Here is an 18,095-nt window from a genome sequence, read left to right as displayed (position 1 = left end):
TCACATCTTAAAATACAAAATGTTTTGAGAACTGAAAAAAACTACAGAAATGTATTGGCTCTACATCTTCAGTTGCTGTAGTGTTCTATGGATTGTTAATCAAGGGAGTATTTAGTTCCCTTTAAAGCAAAGCGAGCATTAATTGATAAGTGTGTTTTGTCTTCAATTATTTAATTGTCTAATGTCTAGCATTGATAGTCATGTGTCCTTTGTTATTGTTATATTGACATATTTCAAAATGACATGCGTTTAAAAGATACCTACTTGCAAAAGAACCTTTTAAAGTTGAATCCATGTTGGATTCAGATATTTTTATTTAAAAACAAAATAAAGGTTAAATGTTTACTAGGAATCACTAGGATCGTATTCTTTCTATTGACTTTTAAAAATCTAGAACAATATGGTGTTACAATATAAATTGTAATCCCTTTCTGCATCAAATGCTGCAATGCCACTTTATGATCAGTCACAAATAGTTTTCACAAATGTTGCTAGAAAAATGTTCCAGTTTTCTTATCTGTTGACTGTTCTTTTTGGGGTAAAATAACTGGTAATGGTTTCTTTGGACACATTTAGGAATCTGAGACTGTATGGGACCAGTCGCAATCTATTTTTATGATCAGTTCACTTCTAATTCTGTATTACAAAGAGACAATTTTTTAATGCAACAATGGAAAAAAACTTGGTACTGCATATTCGTGACTACATGCCACAATGCTATTTTATGCGCACGCATTTTCCTATATTTTGATTGTTCTTTTTGGTACAAAATCAACAGCAATGGTTTCTTTAGCCAAGTTTAGGAATCTCAAACATTGATCTTTATAAAAGGTTAATAGCTTTATAAGCTTTATAAATGTTAGGTAAAAAAATCCCAAACCATCTGAAAAGTAATTGTATATTAGGAGGAAAGGGAGGCATTAATTGCATAGTGGAAATAGTTTACCAAAGGGTACCTTAGGATAAGGACCAGATGACTACAATAGTTAGTATATATAAATAAATACCACTAGTGAGCTAAAAGGGAAAGGAAAAAAAAACAAAAATTTATATTGAAAAGATATTTACCTGAAGGGGTAGTCAAATTGAAAAAGCAAAGATCAATGCATCCATAAGGTTCCTTTTGAGAGCGCACAGTTTAGTTACAAGAAAAGATTATAAAATTCTAGATAATTGTTGATAAAGTACTAAGGGAATAAAGAGAAAAATTATCCAAGAACTTCCGAAGGAGGTACCTGTCAAACGAATCGCATCAAAAGTATACGCCTAAGTAGCAACAGGAGAATCCCGCAGAGATCGTGCAGTCTGACATTGGAGGGTAGTTTAGAAGTTGATGCCCCACCTTAATACCACAAGAGCATCAGAGTTCTAACTAAGGCTCCAAGGCTGATGCGCATGTACCAGATCTGCCATTCCACTGCGCATGTGCGAACCCGGCTGTCACTTGGGAGTGAGAAACTCCTCCCTTGTGGCTGGCTTAGAGATGATCTCTAATCAGCCACAAGATTTTTAAATTGTAATAAATTGTTATAAATTGTTAGTAATTCTAGCCTAATTTATCTAAATATTTGTCTTTTATATCATAATTGGTTTAATGGCACTAAAGATTAGGATTGTGTTTGGCTTCATTTTCATGTCTGAAACATTAGTCATTTGGCCCAAAATGAATAAAGCTGAACATTGCTGATGTTTGGTGATCAGATTTGACACTGAGCCATATGCTATTACTGTCTATCGCAAGCATAGCAGGGCTCAGCCAATTAAGCTGGTAAACTCTGACAGCTGTCATATTCAGCCAACCTGATTTGCTGCACTGTATTATACCTGCTATTGACATATATAGTATGGCTAAGCCAATTAGGCCGGTGGACTGTGACAGCTATTGAGTCAGCTGGCCAAGTTCTCTATGCCATAAAGCTATAGAAAAAAAATCCTGTCCCCCATAATATTGAAACCAGACCCCTTAATAGACCTAGGACCTTCTTCAATAAGAAATGGGACAGCAAGCATGTTTGCCCTCTTTCCTTTCCATAAGAGGTCTGGAATCTGATTTGCCAGAGAAGGAGGGGGACTAAATACAAGTCTTTTGCCCACAGACCCCTGCCTGCTGCCCACAATGTATTTCTAACAAAAGGAAACATATAAAAAAAATTAAAATACGGCAATGCACTACTATAAGACAAACAATGCAAAATGTATTATAGAAATCAAATGATAAAAGCATGTCCGTAAAAACAAAATATCTTAAACACATAAGGACCCAGTAAGTGATCAGCTCATGTGTTTCCGGGGCCACACCCCTTTCATCAGTGCTCTGATAAAAGAGGCAGAGTCCTCCCATTGTTTGCCAGAGCCATTGCCAAGTTTCTGGTCTAAATGTTCAGCAAATATTCCAAACTGATCTTACATGGAAAGCTGGACAGTGATTTCTTCATACACGAAATCAGTGAATAAATACAAAGAAAGTGAAGATACTACAGCCAATTTTATAAGATTCTAAAAGCAGGCTGAGAGTTGTGAGGAGATCCACATGCAGAAGTAGTAGAGTTCTCTTTTCAAAAGCCCTTTTCTTACATTTTGTGAAAATTGTCAAAGAAGGCCAGGGTTGAAAAATTATGAAAAGCTGTTCATAAATGCAAAAACTTCTCCCCCTCCCCTCAAACGTTCACAACCGAGTGGTAAAGTCGACGCTAACTTTACTTCCTTTAAGATTTCCTTCATTAATTGAATGGACCCAGACCCAGGTCCTTTTCCCATTTTAGGCTAACTGGTATTGCAACTCTTCCTTTTCCTTACGTTACATATTTAGAAAAATTTAGAGTCTTCCATTTTTACCAGCCTTTCTAATATTAGAATACATTATAACTCTAACTGCTTTAACACTTGATAGATCTAATTGCATTGGCAAAGAAAGTGAACATAATGAGCCAAAGTTCTTGTTGAAGATTAAAATAATATTTGTATTACATTTTTGGATCAGACATAATATCAGAAAGTAACTATTCCATCCCTATCCCATCTACCAAAGTTTTTCAATTCATCTACTACAGGAAGGTTTGTATGCCTCCATTAGGAGTAAAAACTGTACACCCTTTTACTCCCATCTTACACATCCACCAAATCTTTCCTATTAAATATATAGGGCCTGATTTATTAAAGCTCTCCAAGGCTGGAGAGAATACACTTTCACCAGTGGAACTAGGTGATCAAGCAAACCTGGAATGGATTTCTTTAATGTCATTTGCTATTTGCTAACAAATTCTTTGAATCCTGAACCAGATCCATTCCAGGTTTGTTGGATCACCCAGCTTCACTGGTGAAAGTGTATCCTCTCCAGCCTTGGAGAGCTTTAACAAATCAGGGCCATAGTCGGTAATTGCAAAAATCTTCTGATATCTATCTGATTCCAATACTTATAAAGGGTTAACCCCCCAAAACGTATATTCTAATAAACTGTAATAAACCCTCAATTTTGAAACATACATGTTCAGCATTTTTAATAGGCAACACAAAAATAAATGTTTAAGAACATGCCTAGGTTATGTTGGTATGAAAATGGCAACCTCCATTTACAAGTCAAAAGTGTTGTGTAAAATACATTGTCAGCAAATGCTATGATTTAGTTTTTTTTACAACTATCGTAATTCAACCGCTAACATTAATAAAAATATTCAAGTTATTATTACACTAATAGTTTCATTTTGGGTGAGCTTGTTGTATTATACTGTAGTATTAAAGTTTCAATTTAGTTGAAGTTTGTCATTGTATAATGAACCTACTAGGATCCTGCGGTACGGCATAGCAAAAGATTATCATTTTGTTGTAGTCTATACCTTTGCAAGAGATCTTGTTTGAAATACTTTAGAGAATGCTGTATTACTATTGATATACACTGGACTAATTAAAAATTTGTACTACAGAACCTGAGGGTAAATGTCTGACAAGTATTTCTATCTACTTCTTTTCTATTTTTATTTGTATTTAGTATTTCTATTTGTTTATAAAGAGGATATTACAAAGATGAATCTGAAAAAAACATCTGATCACTATCTTATCTTCATACATGGTATGTGTGCAGTAATCTTTTTGGAATGTGATATGAGAGACTTCAGTGCAAATACCTGTGTATAACATATTAGGGTTGTTTTATTCAATGCTTTTGAGTATGAATTCAAAGTATGGAAGTCAATAGTTATTTATTAATATGCCTAAATACTAAAGAGTATTGTTGAATCACAACTGTGTGTACTTATATGTTTATAGTGATCAGCCACTCCCACTATTCTAGAGAAAGCAGCTGTGAAACGCGTTAAAACATTAGGCTTCTGGGTTAAAACAAGTTGATTTTGGTATGCAAAAACATTTAGAGAAATTTCAAGTAACTGACCAGAAACCTGTTGAGCATCTGCTATAATAGTATTTGTAATAATTAGAAGTTCTCATGAGCAACCATATATTACATGAATGTTGATCTGCTTTATGCATTTTAACTTTTGTAAAAGTTTTTATTAAGTGGTAAACTTTCTTTTATAAGAATTAGACTTTAAAATTCCTGTGTTTGTGAAATAATATTTTATAGTGTACATTAAATATGAGTTGGGATTGTACATTTTCAATCATACCTACCTAATAGCATTATTTTTCTAATAAAGCAGGCAAGTAGTTATAGTGAAATAATAATATTGAGGTAATAAACAGTACTTCCTTGTTATGTGGTAACCTAATAAGAAAGTATTGTATTAAGGAAATATTAGTGAAATCAAATCTTCACACCACTTCTGTTTTCATTTTTGCAGTTTTGTATTAAAAAATAGAACTAAAATCGTACTGAATATGTAGTTTTGCAAACAACTATACAGTGTTATTTTGGTATACATGTCATCCTGTGTACATCCTGTAGATTTTTGATAAAGGAAGTGCGCAGAAAGGCATACTTTGCTATTTTGCAAACAATTGTAACAAAATGTTCCAGTGGATCATTGATAAAACGTTTGACTTTGAGTATGTTGAACACATGTAGATAAATTGCTTATGGTAAATGCTTCATAAAGATTCTTTTCTGACAAAAACTTTGGACCAAAGAAGATTTTGGGAGGTTCTCAGATTTTGGCGGGTTTTTTGTTGGGGACCTTTGAAACGTGGAAATAAAGGTAATGGGCCTAATTTAATAAAGTTCCCCAAAGCTGGAGAAAATACACTATCAGCAAAAGACTTCTAAGAAATCAAATCTAGGTTTGCTGGATCAACCAGCTTTACTGATGAAAGTGTATCTTTTCTAGTCTTGGAGAGCTTTAATAAATCAGGCAGGCATCAGGAGGCATTACACTTTTTTCCTGAGATGAGAAGGCGAGAGAGATTTGGATGTATGTCTGTGTTGAGAAATATATTACAAACTTTTTGCCAGTCTGTTTTTGGGGTAGCCCAAGAAACCAGGATGCCTAGAGGAAACCCACAGAAATACAGTAACAACACAAACTTTTTTTAGATAGTGTCCTAGTGAAAATTCAAACCTGGTACCTGAATATTGTAATACTTCCTATTTAGATATTCTAGACATCCCTATGCAATTAATTACTTGGAACTTTTTTTGCAATTTAGACACCAAACTTTGACTGTTGACACCATGTTAACAGCAGCAACATATTTGCCTAACGTGGCTTGACAGCTGGTTTCCCTAATCTGCTGAGGTTCATTCTTTTTTACAAATATTTTGCTTTTATGAGGCAGTGAAAATTGATTTGTTCAGCACATTCAGAGGAAAGTTAATTGCAAAGTGGTCCTCTTACCTGCTATTCCTATTGCCTTCTGAGGAACACTGCATACAATTGTTTGTTTTAATAAGGTAGTGGAAAATAGATTTGTTTCAAGACCTTTTTCGAGTTAATTGCAAAGTAGCATGCTATTTATTTGCCTCTTAATAAAGATTTATATTTCTGGGTAACAGATGGTTTATAATATATGTCCCTTATTTGTTTCAGCACTGCTTTCTTATATTCATTTATTCATTTTTATATGTATCTATTCTTTTACTTTTCTTTCCGTTTCCTTTTCAGGGGCAGTTGTCTTTTAAATTGTTGTTGCAATAAAAGTATTATTATCCTTTAGTGACTTTGTCTTGGGAGAGTTGACTGAATGAAATAATAAAAGGTGGCTCTCACAAGAAAAGCTATTAGAATTGAGATTGTTTAGTTTAAAGAAGAATCCCACTCTGATATTGCAGAGCATTTTTATTGACCTTCTTAGAAAGCTATTCCTGATAACAATTACAAAAAGATGATGGTTACATTTAAAATGTACCAGAACAAAAATGTATTCTGCAGCAGTTTACCTATGCAAAAAACTGTCCTGTCTTTTTGTTGTCAGTCGTACTGGAATTCAAGTTTGTCACTCTTTTTTCATCTCCTTTACATTGCGGCTGATAGAAATAGTAGATTACAAAAGAAAAATAGGAATATCCTGAATCTGTTCATAAAGTGAAAGGGAAACATAAATATTTGGCAATATCAATATGTACTTCCTGCTAAAAAATGTTCTGGTAGGACTGGTAAGTTGCAATATATCATTTTTTTTTGTTTTATGATTTAGCTATTTGTAAATGCTAGTGATGGGGTGTAAAGTTTGCTTTTAAATTGGTCACATTTTTAGGTATAATAGGAAGAAGTACCAATGCAAAAATACTTTTGAAGATATAATTTTCAAAAGAAAGAAACTATGCAGCTCGGAAGACAGCAGGAGAATACACAAACTTTGGAATACCTTAATGTGGTGTTCATTTTTTTAAATTTAAACTTTCCTCCAAATTATTTATAAATACTATTATTTATTGTGCACTTACTATTCATTCTATTTATTCATAATCCTATTCAAATTTAACTGGTAATAAGCTTTGTAAGATCCAGTGCTTTACTCAAGCTAAATAATTTTGTGGAGTCCTACATACATGTTTACATTTGACATATGTTACAATAATCTGAGAGCCACCAACGCTATTTGGAGGATCTCTATTAATGGCTTATTGACAGATATTGGTAGAATAGTTCAAATATATGTTCAAATAGGAAAATCCGAAGTTCAACATTTACACAGATACATAAGTAGATATTTTTAGCGTCATATTCATATATATCTTAGGGGAAAAGGAAATTAAAATAAGCCTTATCAGGCAAGGTGGGCACAAAGACAAACATGAAGAGGGGAAAGCATAAACATTAAGACATAAACAATAGAATACCAGTCTACAAACAATATAAGAATAAAACACTGTGTATAAAAATAAATGATTGAATATAACATCTAATAGTTGAAGCAAAAAAAAAAAATGTAAATACTAATAGCACTATTGAAATTAACATCCAATAGTTGAAGCAAAAAAAAAAAAATGGTAATACTAATAGCACATTAGTATGGATTAACCAACTTTCCGATTCTGAATGGAATTTCCTATGCTGGTCATGTTCTATTGCAAAAGTTTTTTTTAAAGAACATTGCACGTTTAGATCATAGTTTACCACTGATAGATTTTGCACCTCCATTTTTGAACAATTGTCAGTTTCGCACTTAGAAAAATATGTATAGCCACTGTTCTAGCTCCCAGGGGAACCTTATCCATATTGATGTGAAATAAGCAGCCCACTTCACTGCACTCTGTCCAGCAGTTCTTAGAATTAGAACCCGCAAATTGAGTGAGTCCAACTGGCATCATATACCACTGGTTGATTATTCTTTGGTATAAATCACAGTGATCCGCACATTTTGTGCTACAATAAGTAATTTACAATGACTGTTTTCTTAAAATCTAAATTAAGACTACAAAGCATATAAAATTTAGTGATTCCCTCTTTCGACAGGGAAGAGTTAGTGAAATAAGCATAAATAGAGCTTTCTATGGGGAGTCTAGCGTGCATATGTATTTTTAATAAGCAATGCCTTACCTATAAGTATGTAAAGAAATCAGTGGAGGGAATACCATATTTATTCTGTATACCTTTTTTGTTGGCCCCATCTGACACCACACAGAAAGATTAAGATGTGGCATAAATAACTCTAATATTTTCAAGTCAGGTGTGATTCGCATCGTCGTATGTGATTACGGTACGTAAAGAGGGTATTTTTCCCATATCTGCAATGAGGCTTGTATAGTAGGGTATTCGCAGTTTGGTATACGGGGACCCAATTTTTATGGCTTGTAAAAGCTTGTGGAAATCTAGGCACTTGAGAAATGAGGATTCTGTTTCAACCCATGTTTTATGTGCAGTGTGTTTCCACCAATATTGTACTTGTGCCATGATAGAAGACGCATAATAATGTGAAGTGCTGGAAAGCAGGGATGAGCAAGCGAAATTGTAAAATGCGATCTTGCGGCAAATTGGGCCATTCTCGCTTTCAGAACATTCAAGCGAGAATGGCCTGCGCAAATTCGGCCGTCAAATTCGGCAATCAAATTTTTTTTGACCTGCAAGAGCAATCAGGGGAGCGGATCTGATAGCTCCGCTCCCCTGATTGCTCTTGCAGCCCTGTAGTATGTGTTCATGGATAGAGATTCTCTATCCAAGAACACAGAGTCCCAGGGCTGTGCTCATCATGAATGAATGCAGCCATGGGAATCATCACAGGATGATTCCCACGGCTGTATTCATTCATGATAAGCACAGCCGCGGGACTCTGTGTCCGCGGGACACTAATAGGAGGAGTACCGCGGCTGAAATGCAGTGGTGAGAATCCTCCTGTACGCGATTCCCAGGCACTAAAGCTTTAAATGAGGGCTTGCTTTCATTTAACTTCTAGTGCCCGGGGATTGCGCACAGGAGGACTCAAAGAAATCCCGCACAGGAAGTTTGAAGAAATTTTCACCAGAATGTCAGAGGCATTCTCACTCATCCCTACTGGGAAACCTTATACCGCCCATCTTACTGTATTAAATCAATGTTGGTTGACTACATTGTGACTTTCTCTTGTTCCACACAGAACTAGACAATCATTTTTGTGATTCCATTAAAACGTTTTTAGGTACAGGTCTTACAACCGTTCTAAATAAATATAGGTTTAGGGAGTTTAGGGAGTAGAAACATCTTAAATGCTGCAAATATCCCTGACATGGAGAGTTCTCATTTCCTAAGGCCTGCAAATTCAGCAGGTAAAGATATTTATAGTCTTTTGTAGTTATATTCATACATATTGTTAGATTGTGCTGTCAATGACATGCCAAGAAAGGGGATGGCTTTAGATTCCCATGTAAAACAAAATTCAGATTTTAACTTATTTACGAGGATACTTGGTATCTGTATTGGCAATATGTGTGATTTAGACAAATTAAGTTTATAATAAGAGGCTTCACTATAGTGGGCAATATTCTTCAGAACCGATGGCAGAGAGAATAAAGGGTCAGTAAGTACAAGAATAATGTCATCAGCAAAGAGACTTATTTTATGTTCTCTTCCTGAAATATTTACTCTTCTTACCTTTAGAGTCTGAGCTAATTCTCTATGCCAGAGGGCCTATAAGCATAGAAAAAACACCAGGGGATAGAAGGCACCATTGGTGAGTGCCATTTAAAAGAAGTTCAAAGTGCTCCTGATGTAAACACTTTCGCACTTGGATTAGTATAAAAAGACATAATAGCCAATATAAGCCATCCTACCATTCCAAATTTGTCTAGTACCAAAGATAGGTATCCCCAATGGACCCTCTCAAACGCTTTCTAAAGAAAACAACAGAGAGGGACGTTTGTGCATTTCGACATTTAATGAGAATAATTACTCTTCTGGTCTTATCAGGGACCTGTCTATCTTTCATGAAGCCTACCTGATCAGGTCCACTAATACTCTAAATCACATTGGAAAGTCTGAGCGCTAAAGCTTTAGCATACATTTTTATATCAGAATTAAGTAATGATATTGGCCTGTATTGACTGGTAGTGTCTTTCCCTTCCTTAGGTAAAGTGATTATCACCGATTGAAGCATTTTCTTCGGAAACTCCCCTGAGGATTCTGCTTTTCTAAATATATTTACAAGGTGGGAATCTAATGTGTGCTTAAATCATTTATAGTACTCATTGGGGAAACCGTCATTACCAGGAGACTTGTGATTCGGACGTGTATCTATTATCTTACAGATCTCTGGTACCGAAAATGATTCTGTTAAAAGTTTAAGTTGGCTATCCAATATTTTTGGTAGCAAGACTTGAGTTCAAAAAGGAAATTAATGATACATCTGAGGGTTGGAATGTGTTACCATCTTCCTTTAAATTGTATAGGTCTTTGTAGTAGGTACAAAATGCTTCTGCAATTCCTTGAGGGCTATAAGTTCTAGTGTTACTAATCGGATCAGTTATAGTAAAAATATTACATTTGATTTGCCTTACCTTACTTTTCCTTGCTAGAAGTGCTCCTAGTTTGTTTCCTAGATTATATTGTTGAGCTTTTTACAAATCATATAAACCATTTTTATACATTAGCAGAGATCTTAGTTTTAATGTATCCTTCAATAAAGAAGCCAGTACTTGTGGATGGAAATTTTTTTTCTCTTCCTCCTTTTTATTTATTAAGGCCAGCAACTCATTAATTTGGTGCATTCTATGGTTTTTTTTGTATCATGTGCACTCCATGTTTTGAACACCTCTCTTATGTAAGCTTAATGGGCATTCCACAAGAGAAATGGATCTATAACTTCTGAAACATTAGTGGAAAAATATACATCATGTGTAATATTAAATTGCTGTTGATACTTCGGATGGTACTTAACCTCCATAACCTGTCAGGACAAGAAGATTGTTCTCTCCATTCCACAACCACGGGTGCATGGTCCGTCCTAGTGATGGTACCGATCTCTAAAGACTTACGTTTTGAAAGGGACCAGAAATCTGTTAGGAAAAAGTCTATCCAAGAATGTGATAGGTGTACATGAGAAAGGTAGGTGAAAACCTTCTCTTATTCATGCTGACTCCTCCAAATATCATGTAGCTGAAATTTAATCAAAAGATTCTGAATATCTCTAGCCGAACATTTAGCTTTAGAGTTAAGAGTTCATGGGGTTTTTTGGTGTTATATTAAAATCCCCTCCTATCAATATCCTTGTTTTACTTTATTTACTTTCTTAAACAGATTTTGTAAAAGCAAACGTTGGTTGTAATTCGGTGCGTAAACATTCAGGTGAAAAGAGTAGAATCCACCTAACATATTAAAATGACATATTGGCTATCTTCTATATGGTCAATGTATTGTAAATGTAGGGAATCCCTAATAGCTATCATAACATATTTTTTCTTGTTCATGCTTGCAAAAAATATACTTCAGATTCAATTTAGGTGATTTTGTTTGGTGGAAATGTGTTTCCTGAATAAACAAAACTTCTTATTACTTCATCAAAGCATATGATGTTGCCGAAACATTTTCCTTTAGTAGTTTCCATCATATAAAAACGTAGGCACAGTGAATACCATATAAAACAAACCCGCTCATTTAGAATTGTTAATTAACATTTCCCTTCAACATTAACTAGCGCAAAAATAATGAAGTAGTCTTGAACCACAAACATAACCTAAAGGGTTAAGAAAAACGAACAGTTCCCCTAGTTAATAACCAGGTGAAATGGGCAACTACAATAGTAGTGATGTACAAGCTTCTTAAAGTTCAAGTGGTCAGATCTTGAGCAAATTGTGAATTAGGCAGATGTATTGCTATAACACCTTTCTGTTTTAGGTCCATTCCTGAGCCACTTTCGACGGGGATTTAGGTGATCTGTTTAGAGGGCTCGAAGCACTCACATTCCAACTCTGAATCAACTTCATCCCCACTTCCAAAGATGACACCGGATGAGACTTCCCATTGAACAAAATCCTCAATTTAGTTGGGAATCCGCATCTGCAAATGATGTTTCGAACCCTTAAAATTTTTTTGAGTGGATTCAGCTTTTTCTGATTTTGAATTGTAGTGGCAGACAAATCTGCAAATAGCTGTATGTCCCGAAACTAGTACAGCAAGGATGGTGATTTTCCTGCCATTGCCATCATTATTTTTTCTTTTATATGGAAAAAGTGCATTCTCACCAACACATCCCTTGGTGTTTCTGCTGAGATGAAGGAGGGTTTAGGTATCCCATGTGCCCTGTCGATGGTTAGCTCCAGCTCCATTGCTGTCGGTAAAATAGTCTGACACATATTTCTAATGTAGGAGATTAGATTAGATTAGTGATTGATTCTGGGACACCCCTCACTTTCATAATTTTGTGTTGAGAGCGCGATCTTCTAAATCAGTAATCTTTGATTTAAGCCATGCAATTTCGGTTGTGTTTTCTTGATGAGCGTCCAGCAAATCTTTGTGGGCCTGTGAGAAATCCCCCATCCTATTTTCCATGTGGTTGATGAGCTTATCATACCTATACAATGTGGTAATAAATTTGTCCAGCATCAAATGTAAATCCGGATGTAATGATTGTTTCAGCGATAGTAACATTTTCTTCAAAGTGGAAGTAGACAAGTTGTCTTCCGTCTAGATTCTAGATCCACTCTATATGTGGAGCCTTCATGTAAAGTTGCGTCCCCGTCCTCACTTATTGGAGAGCTAGGGTCTGGATGTACCTCATTCTGCTTAGAGCAGGACAGTAAAGAAGGCATTAAGATGAGAAGTCTCCTCCAGGTTGTCCTCTTAATTCCTGGTACTTGCAGGACTGTGCAGGTGATCTCCCAGACGTCAGTGCTGATGGCGATACCAAAGGAGAGGAAGCGGCGCCATCTTGGGAGTCACGTGTTCCCTGAGGCCTGAAGTAATAAGACAACTTCTGAGGCTCATTCTTCCCCTTCCTTCATTTCGTCAAGACCTCCGAGATACGTAACGATCCGGTGGTCCGTTATAGCAGGATAAGGTTTCTAGCCGCTTTATTTATCCTCGCTTCTGCCTAATCTCAGACAGAGCTCGAGTCTTACACGGCCATTTTGAAAGCCGGCCGGCCCCGCCCCCCAGAAGTTCAACATTTATATGTGGACTTGTACATGTTCAGGCAGTGCAAATATAGGATAGGTTTAAAATCTGACTAGTTCATTAGTAACTTCCCGGTGACTGTAAAATATGTGCATTAAAATTAGCATAATTAGCAAGAAATGATACTAATCATTATCATATTGATAGCACTTTACTTTGTAATCTCATAGTTTACTGAACTTAGATTTTATACAAAAGACCAACACGCAAATAATGCTTAAAGAATAAGGACACTTTTACAGTTAAAAGGAATAAACAATTCTTTATTTCTTTACAATAAAACAACATACAAAATACATAAAACTTTTAAGTTGTCAATAGTACATGACATTAAGCATTTTACTAAATATTACTTAATACAATAATTCATGCATACAATAGTTCTAAATAGAGTGAAACTTTATGAGCATATTGATGCATTGAGGCAAAGCTCACAAGAATTATTGTCAATTCTCAATAAATATTATGGTCAAGAAATGCTGGAAATGAAAAAAGAGTTTGACTACTCAATATCATACAATTTTAACATCAGAACAATTCAAAAATAAAGATTTAGAAATTAACAAATACTTACGAAAATTTATTAGGGAGGTAATTACCAATAAAAAAAATAAGTTTGTTCGGGGTTAAGGAATCATTTATTAATGGGGGAACATATAAATAGAAAAATATTAGGATACATATTAGACCTAAAAACACTGAAAATTATAGAGTAAAGTGTAGAATCATGCAGACATCCATTATTAAGGAGCAGACATACACAGAGGAGGGAGGAATGGAAAGAAATAATGACATGAACACTAATAAAATATATGACAGAATAATAAAAAACTTGGAGGTATATCCTAAGTTTTCCCCCCCGTTACATTGCACTGAATACAAAAGATTCTTGTTGCTTCTGTGGAGCTTCACCTTACATTACTCTATGGCCCTGATTTATGAAAGCTCTCCAAGGCTGGAGAGAATACACTTTCAGAAGTGAACTGGGTGATCCAGAAAACATGGAATGGATTTTTAAAAATCNTTTTCTATTTGCTAGCAAATGTTTTGAATCCTGGACCAGATCCATTCCAGGTTTGCTGGATCACCCAGTTCACTTCTGAAAGTGTATTCTCCCCAGCCTAGGAGAGCTTTCATAAATCAGGGTCTATGACTTTGATCCCAAGTCCTACCCATGATGGGTTAAAGGATAAAGTAATCCTAATTGGTTTCAGTTGGATGATATACCCAATTTTTTTGATGTCCTACAATTTTCCTGAGGAAGCAAAATCTGAAAAATGCACTGAAATGCAAGTTGGACTAATTTTATACAGTTTCATGTACTAATCCAATAGTTTCACAAAATGTGTTGTACATTTCATGTATTTTAAAATGATATGAGGTTAAAAGAAATCAGTTTATTAAGTGATGACTGAAAAGCCCAGGATGTGTTTTCATTAAATAGTGTTTTGAATCAATATGGTGTTTTACCTCTAAATCCTTTTTTTCTTTTAGTTTTTAAATAGGTTTTTATTCTATTTCCTTTCTGACCTCTAATTAAGCGGGAGTAGTCAAGGGTTCATGGGTGATAAAGGTTCTGTGTAATCCCTATTTAATGTACAGCGCTGCGTAATATGTTGGCGCTATATAAATCTTGTTTATTATTATTAATAATAATAATAATAATAATAATAACCCACTTCCCCACTTTTGGCTTGTGAAATAAGTGCTCTGAATAAGTGGAGTTAAAAAACACAGGAGTTTGACAACTATAGGAGTATCTTTAAAAAAACTACAAAGTTAGGTGTTAAAACTCAGTAAAATTAAATTAAAATGTGTAACTTGGAAAATGAGTGGCAACAAGGTTGAAGAATTTGTTCAGTGCACAGTTCGCCATATGCATGCACAAATGAAGCAACAGCTCCTAGGTGAATACCGCTGTGACAGATGTGAGCAAGTCGCCCTTCTGGAATCTCGCATTAGAAATTTGGGGGAGTGCATTGCAACACTGAAATCACTGGACAACCTTGAGAGGAGTCTCCTGCTCACTAAGCAGGTAGTTAACAAACACCCTAACAACCAAAGCTTTGTAAAGATCTGCAGGTTGCAAAGCTGGTGGTGGCAGCGCTAGATGATACTGCTATTCCTAACAGCTGGGAGAGGCTGGGCATGACCTAGCTTTCTTGGTCCATGTTGGAATCAATGACGATACATGGAAGGTGGAGGATCCTAAAAAATCAGCTTATCGAACTAGGTTTCAAGTTGAAGGAAAGTCCTCCAAGGTTATACTCTCTGGAATATTGCCTGTGCCATACGCAACAAAGGAAAGGCAGAGGGCACTTAGACAGCTAAAGACATGGCTTAAGTTCTGCCGTAAAAAAGGAAGGGTTTGGGTTCTTAGAGAAGTGGCCTGACTTTTCATTGGGGTACAACCTATATGTCGGAGATGGTTTGCACCTAAATGGATGGGATATTTAAATTAGGAAGGAGGGGGTGGGGCAGTCAAATAAAGTGGAAGAAAGGTCAGACAGGGGTCAGTCACCAATGGAGGGTGAATTGGGGATGGTTGGGGGAAGGTTATGGATAAGTATAAGGAGTTTTCCATGCTGCATACAAACATTAGATTGTGCAGTACTAATTGTGCTGAAAAGCAAAAGGATTTGGCAAACAGTGCTGGTAAATGCAGCAATGGTTTAAAGAGCCTCTTCACCAATGCTAGAAGTCATGCAAACAAAATAGGGGAGTTGAAAGCCTTAAGGAATGAAGAGCATTATGACTTAGTGGGCGTTGCTGAATCCTGGCTTTGTTCTTTACATGACTGGGCTGTCAATATTCCGGATACTCTCTTTGGTAAAGACAGAGTCAAACGAAAAAGTGGTGGTGTCAGTCTGTATGTGAGAAGTGATCTGAAAATGAATGAGAAAGAAGAAATTGTTGATGGAGCATGTGATTAGGTTAAGATATTATGAGTGTAGTTGAATATGGGGTTGGATAATACACAGTTAACTATTGGAGTCTGCTATAGGCCCGCAAGTGTGAAAGAAAAAACAGAGAATCAACTACTAGCACAGATAGAAATGGCTGTGAAAGGCTGGTACAGTTGTAGTAATGGGAGATTTTAACTAGCCCGACATTGACTGGAGTAATGGCACTACAGGTACAGCAAAAGGGCAGACATTCATGAATTTATTACAAGATAATTTTACAGTATAAAAAAGCCTCAACTAGAAAAGACACTCTGCTGGACCTAATTTTTTCTAACTATGCAGAGCTTATAACAAATGTGCATATAAAAGAGAATATGGATAGCAGTGACCATAATATGATTTAATTTAATATAAGCTGTAAACAGGAAACAAAAACAGGAAAGATAAAAACATTCAATTTTAGGAGAGCATATTTTCCATTAATAAGGGCGGCTCTCCATGACTTGGACTGGGAGAGAATATTGTCCTCAAAGAACACAAAACAGAAATGTGAATCTACACAAACACACTGAAATATATATTTCAATGGGTAATAATTTTAAGTGGCAAAAATTAAACCCTATGTGTCTCACAGCTAATGTTAAAAAGCCATAAAGAGTAAGAAAAGGGCATTCCAAAAATATGAAAATGAAGGATCACCTTTATTATTTAAAAACTTTTAGGAATATAACAAAAGATGTAAAAAAGAGATAAAATGCACACAACAAAATAAATACAGATTGCAAAATAAAGTAGGGCAAACTCCCCAAAAACTTTAACACAGAAGAAATAGAATTTATGACGCTAGGAAAAATATTTGTAGATTCTCAAAGGTGTAGTTTGGACAAATCTTTATTGAAAAAGAAAACAGAATGGATCTTTAAATAAAAGCTACAACATTTCCTGAGCTGAAAGAAATGCTTAGCTTTTGTCATGAAAGATCTTTGGAGTTTTTTTGCATATTGAATTTAACATAATTACTTAATATTGATCTAAGTTTGTGATATGCGTTGTACTCTATTTTTATATGGAGTATGATTGGTAATAAAAACGCCCCATGTGCTTCTGGCATGGTTGCACGAAAGGTGTCATCGGGGTTCAAACTCCGCACTTCACGTGGGATTCCTAGGGAAGAATAGCATGTATAGTCAGCTATTTATTGACTACGTATGGCAGCCAAGGTGTGCTGCTTCCAGCAGAGTATTTCTATGCAATGTGTTTGTATTACCGTATAGCTATGCTTTATGTTTAGTGTATTGTTCCGCAGCCACCTTGTGGTCTGTTTTATTGCACTTATTTTTCTGTATGCATTATCTCTTTTAATGATGTCACTTCCTTCTTCATTGTATGATTCTCCATGATTGTTGCTAGTTACATGTGCAAGGAAAGGAATATTCCTTTAGACCTGCAAATACTTGAACATCTGTGAATACTTGTTCATCTCTACATGCTCAATAAAGAGTTGTGGATTCAAGGTGTTTGGTGACTTTAGGCTATCTGAGGAAGATTGTCAGCAGTGGTTGTCTCTGTTTTGTTCAGGCCAAGTATATAGGGGCTGAGGAGTGAATCAACTACTATTTTAACAATTGGAGTCAGAATACATGGCACTCATAGCCCTCAACTAGCCAGATTGTATGTATGCTTTACGATGCTGAAGCACGATGGAATTAGGAAAAGCTAGTTTTGGGGTAATTTCTATCATTGAAATACAAACCATTGTTGCAAAATGGATTACGATTTACTTACTATTATAAACATTTTCATAAACCACATATTGATTATTTATATTTCATGATCAAATTAATAAAGTTGTATAAGATATGTATAATTGATAAGGTATAAACTAATTATCTATTCAAAGTATACAGAATGGGCCTGATTTATTAAAGCCCTCGGAGACTGGAGAGGATACTCTTTCATCAGTAAAGCTGAAAGAAGATACAGCAAACCTGGAATGCATCTAGTCCAGGACTGAAAGCATTTGCAAACAAATAGGAAATTACTTTTTAAAAAATCTATTCCAGGTTTGCTAGATCACCAAAAGTGTATCCTCTCCAGTCTTGGAGAGCTTTAATAAATCAGGCCCAACGATTGAAAAGCCAAAATTAATGAATTGAATATAGCCCCATTATATATCAATTGAAATATAATGTATCTTCATGAATAATCAATTTTT

Source organism: Pyxicephalus adspersus, chromosome 7 (genome assembly GCF_032062135.1).
Source record: "Pyxicephalus adspersus chromosome 7, UCB_Pads_2.0, whole genome shotgun sequence".
Taxonomy (NCBI): Eukaryota; Metazoa; Chordata; class Amphibia; order Anura; family Pyxicephalidae; genus Pyxicephalus; species Pyxicephalus adspersus.
The sequence above is the reverse complement of the archived record's forward strand: the minus strand, read 5'-3'. Positions refer to the sequence as shown.